The 5,754-nt window shown below is 35.3% G+C and overlaps 1 non-coding gene across 1 annotated transcript; it reads left to right on the forward strand.

Annotated features, from left to right (window-relative positions):
• The first annotated feature begins 635 nt into the window (after positions 1-635).
• Positions 636-708, forward strand: Trnaa-ugc (transfer RNA alanine (anticodon UGC)). The gene has a single exon. It is a non-coding gene; the product is annotated as a tRNA-Ala (tRNA).
• Positions 709-5,754: the final 5,046 nt, after the last annotated feature.

The following is a 5,754-nucleotide window of genomic DNA, read 5'->3' on the forward strand; positions in this document are numbered from 1 at the left end:
TGAGGAAAAAAATAGAATTCATATCCAGCTAACCTATCAAAAGTATAAAAGTAATAAAAACATTTTCTTAGACATTCAAGATTGTGAAAGTGTTACTTGCCCATTAGCTATTTCTCAGAAAGTTACTGTAGGATATTATGGAGAAAAATAAGAATAAATTAAAAAAAAGACAGTAAATCTGAGAATCAGGGGAACTAATACAGAAACAAAGCAGAGTGGAATCTCAGGATGTCATCTCTGCAATAGGCCAGATCAAGCCATTCAGATTGCAAAATGATATATTGTTATATTGTGTGTATGTACAGATTTGTAACAACAAATCTCACTGTTATGTATAATTATAATGCACCAATAAAAAAGAAAAAAATCTAAAATAAAATGAAATAAAAGGAACAACAACATAAAGTGCAAGAAATCTGTCTCTACAGGAAAACAAACTGGAATCAGTAGATTATCTGCTATATTTGGCAAGGAGAAAATGGTATTAAAAAGTAGTATCAAAGGTTTTAGAGTTCTTGGGAAAAGTTTGAGAACAATTTATTATGTAAACATTAAAGAAACTAGCAAATATAAATGAAGCCAATGTCAACTCCAAGGAAAACATAAAGTCTCATATGAAAATTAAATGTAGGGCTGGGGGTATAGCTCAGTTGGTAGAGTGTTTGCCTTGCATGCACAAGGCCCTGGGTTCAATTCCCAGCACCACCAAATACACACACACACACACACACACACACACACACACACACACACACACATAATTGTAGAACAGTATTTTGCTCAACATTGAGTAAAACTTTCATAGTTATAAAACTTCAACACTGATTAATGATTCATTAAAAATTACAAGTGTATTGGGATGATGGAGGAAAGAGGATATATGTTAAGGCATGAGAGATCCCATGAGAATTCCAAATACTTTATTTCACATCTAAGACTCCACAGACACTGCCTAAAATTGAAATATAAATCCATATTTAAAATCATAGAGGTCATAATCATCAGAATCAACAAAAAGAAGTGAAGATGTTACCCAACTTGGAGGTGAGGGCAAGAGAGAGTGCTATTTTTTAGATGTCTTAATTTATATAAAAAAAAGTCATGCATGTTTTACTTGGATAAAAATAACTAAAAATTATAATTGCAGTAACCTACTATGAGAATGTTACAGTGGAGGACTGCCTAATAATATTTTTGGAGAGAAAGGAAACTATTTTCTGTTTTTTCAAATCTGCCTAGGCATAGAGCTAACCATGTTAGTTCCTTGGGAAGAAAAGGGGCACAGCACGATTCTTCTTTCAGACCTTGTTATGGCATTGTTTTCTTTAAAGGAAGCAAAGGTAAAAACTCCTATATTTTACAGTTTTCTTTTAACTCTATTTTTTGTGGTCATTTAAAATAGATTTTTCTTTTTGCCAATATAAATAGTTACCCAGGACTTTAATACCTGTAATAGTTGGCAGCCCTGGACAGCCAACTTGCCTATATAAGATTGCTCCTGACATTATGAAATTGACATAAGTAAATGTCACCATAGACTGGAAAATATGGAATCAGATTTTAGCAAATTCAGCTCTTAGACTCTGTAAGAAATAATTCAGGCCTCTGAAAAGGTTCCAGGATGACATCTCAGGACTGAAATCCTATGCCAAGCTCCATGAAGCTCTACTACTGAAATGCTTTATGCAAGTTTTGGTCAAGTGGTGAATTTGAGAGAGTCTATAGAGATTTCTTAGGGAACTCCAGGACAGTCTTAAAATACCTCATAGCCTCAGGACAGTGACTAATAAAATAAAAACATACCTCTGAAGATCTCCTAGAACCTTGGAGGAGAATTAATTTTGACTTGTGTCATTTTTTTTTTTTGGCTCAGCCATCTGTGAGTTTCTATTGTACTAGGCAAGTTAAGTATGCAGACAATGGACATCATTTTGATAGTTCAACATAAGCAAGCCAGATAAAGAAAAATTCCATGAACTTTTCCTTGTAAGATGTCTACAGATGAATTCTTTAAAAAAGAAACAGACTATTGATCTATGTTGTTGACATTCATTGTGATTCCTCACATACAGGGCCTATTTATTCTCTTTTGTTCATTTTTTTCCCCCCTGAATTCTACCTTTCTTCTTTCTGGGCTTCTGTATTGAATTTTTTTGTATTGTTCTCTCCTGTACTGATTCAGAAGATATATATATATATTTTTTATATTTCTAGTCTTCAAGTAGTTGTCCTTGAAATTTTAACATGCTTACATTTAAACTCTAAAAGATCAATCAATATCTTTACCTGTTGCCACAGTCTGGCTGGGCACAAATCACGAGCCACTGAAGCAGGAACAAACTTTATTTCTGAACTCCACCAGCACACTCCACACAGGATACCTGGGAACTCTCCCTAACGCCACAGCAGCTCCTCCAGGAACCACCAACTGGAAATCCCTCATCAGGAAATCCCTCCTCCCGCACTTCCCCAACCAATGGGAACTCTCCAGGAATCCCCACGAGAACTCCAAAGTAGCAGGCCGAGGCGGATAGAAAAGTTCTAATATACAACCGAATCAATCCAGCATCATCCTAATGGCTTGCCTCTCAACAATACTATTGGCAAAATGCCAGGGGCCATTCCAATTTGGCTGTGGCTCTCAGCAACCTGTGTATTGAATAAAATAAGAACATAAGATGCTTTAACCCAATCACCTATCTCGAAGCTTGCATGTTGCCATCTCTTCTTTTAATTAATTAATGGTTTATTTTCAGTGTTTTTATATATTCTATTTTCATACATCAGTAACTTATGAGTGTGAACTTACCACCCAATCTAAGAATGAGGATATTATCAATAGTGCTGCATCTTTCTGTAAACTTCATTATTCCATTATATATGACTCAATTCCATCCCCAAAGATGACAACCATTCTGATTTTTGTTTTAAACTCACTCTCTCTCTCTCTCCTATTTTAAAAGTAGTTTTATCATATATATGTGTGTGTCTAAAACAATGTACCATTTAGTTCTGTGTATTTTTGTACTTCTTAAAGTTTTCTAGATGGTTCTCTGGAATTCATTTTTTTTCATTTGATTTTTTGTTTGTTTTCTCTTTTGAATTTAATTTACTTATTCTAATTTGTTATATATGACAGAAGAATGAACTTCACTTCATATTACATATATAGAGCACAATTTTTCACATTTCTGGTTGTATTCATTTGATTTTTGATAATTAAAAGTCATCACATGGGACTAGGTGGTAGAGCACTTGCCTAGCATGTGGTAAGGCCCTGTGTTCAACCCCCAGCCCTGAAAAAAATTTTTTTCCACATTGTTGTGCTCAATGCACAACAATGCCTTTTCACTGCTCTATAGTATGTAATATGGTCATTTCAGAATTTATTTATCTAGGCTCCTACTAATGAGCATTTGATTTGGGGTAGTTCATGGAGGCCTTCTAGCATTCAGATCTCCCTTCAAGAGAAAGTACTGCAAGAAGTGTGGTTGGCTGACATCTACCAGTGACTGAGGATTGGATCAATTGCAGTGTTCATACAGAGGCTTGATCTTCCTGAGCTGCTTCCAAACAATGCCAGAACAGACAAGGGCACTCAAGCCAGATTATTCCTGTCCAATGCGGGTCTCCTCTGAAGGTCACCAATTGGCCTAGTAGAGATTTTCTGCAAACAGCACTGCATCCAAGGCAATTCCTACCTCTTTCCAACTCCTTCCAAAGCTGTCAGACTTGCATTATAGTCTGACCTCTCCCTGTTTGTTCCTGAAACCTCTTCACTTTATTCTTCATAAGCATTTCTCCCCCAAATCTTGCACTTCTAGTTTTATCTCCACTTCTGCTTTCTAGAGGACCCAAATGAATACAGGACTGCCTCAAGTCTTTTGCTATCACAGTATTACTGCTTTGAACACTGTGGTATGTAAGATTAGTATTTGTGTGCAAAAGTGGAGTTGCTGAGTTGTAGTGTGAGTTTAACTTTTCACAATGCCAAATTACTTCCAAAGTGGTTTGCCAACTTGCACTCCTACCAGCAATAGGTAAGAGATTCTTTTACAATCCTGGAAGAGTTGATTTTGTGAGACTTCTAAATTTTTGCAGTTATTTGGTTTAAAATGATACCAAATTGTGGTCTTGACTTCCATTTTTCTTAATACTAATGACTGAGAATTTTTATTTTTATTGACTGTATGCATTTAATGTTCAGTGAAATGCACATATATAAAATCCCCTTGGTCATTTGTATTGCAAATGACTTTCAGCCTTGTTAGTTGCTGAGGCTGACCTTGAACTTGTGATCCTACTGCTTCAGCTTCCTGAGTCACTGTGATTACAAGTGTGAACTACCACACTCAGTTGACAGTATTTTTTTAGAATATTGTCTATACCTAATTTAAGTATTCAGATTAAAGTCGCCTCGCAAAATAAATTTGGGATTATCCCCTCCCCACCAGTACCTAGGAGAGTTACTAAAAATTAGAATCACCTCCTCCGTCTTCTCTTGCTCCTCTTCTTTATGTTTTCAAGAGGGGGTGGGGGGAAGGGGAAGAGCTGGGGACTACACTCAGTGCCTCATGCATGCTGGGCACACACTGTACAACTGAGCTATAGTCCTAACCACTGATTTGTCCTTCAAAATTTCACAGATGTTTTACCCAGTACCCTGTTAATATGCACACTTTTATAGTCTTATGCATCCATAAATGCTGCAGTCTGACTGCAGCAAAATAACCGGGGGATGACGAACAACTTATGTACGTTGATACAGCAGGAGTGGGAGCCCTTTATTGTAGGACAACAAAGGTATTTATACATTCCACACAGCTTATCTTAATTAGCATACACTAGATACATCAGTCAACCAATAAGGAATCTCCACACTTAATGGCTCCCTGGCATTACTTAACAAACCACTCCCTCTGGCCATATGCCAAGCGCCATCCAGGCTTGTTTACAGACTCTAACACGTAAATAAACTAAATTTAATTTAAGTTAAAATTTATTTAATGAAAAAATAAATTCTAAATTGAAAAAAAAAAGGTTTGGTAAAGCTCATTTGTAAAACTAACTGGTCCTGAGGAGATTTTTAATTGTTACTTTATTTAATGCCCAGTTATCATGTGATATTTTTCTAGAAATTTTTCCACTTCATCTAAGTTTTAAAATTTTTTTTGAAAAATGTTATTGTGGCATTTTCTTATTACCTTTTTATCTTTGCTATATTTATAGTTATGTGTCTCTTCCATTAAAAATATTAATGTCTTCATTTTTTTTAGCATTCTCAAGAGGTTATCTATTTTTTGCAAATTAAAACTGCACTGAGATTTCATCTCACTCCCATCAGAATGGCCATTATCAAGAATACAAGTAACAATAAATGTTGTTGAGGATGTGGGAAAAGGGTTCACTCATACATTATTGGCTGGACTACAAATTGGTGCAACCACTCTGGAAAGATCTTGATTCATTTTTACTGTTTATATCTAACTGGGTGTGGCCAGAAAATGTGATCTACTTAATAGTTGCTTCCTGACATTTGTCTAAACTTACTTCATATCTTAGTCCATAGCCAGCTTGCAAATGTAGATTCTTTAACTAAATTTTATATTGTCCATTAAATAAAACTTGCCAATTGTTTTATTCAAATTTCCTGTATTTTGCTATTGTTCTTGACCTAAGAGAGGTGTATTGATATTTCTTGTAAGACAATTTATTCTTGTAGTTCTATTAAGTTTTCCTTCATATATTTCATTG

The sequence above is a fragment of the Ictidomys tridecemlineatus genome, chromosome 10, assembly GCF_052094955.1.
Source record: "Ictidomys tridecemlineatus isolate mIctTri1 chromosome 10, mIctTri1.hap1, whole genome shotgun sequence".
Lineage (NCBI taxonomy): Eukaryota > Metazoa > Chordata > Mammalia > Rodentia > Sciuridae > Ictidomys > Ictidomys tridecemlineatus.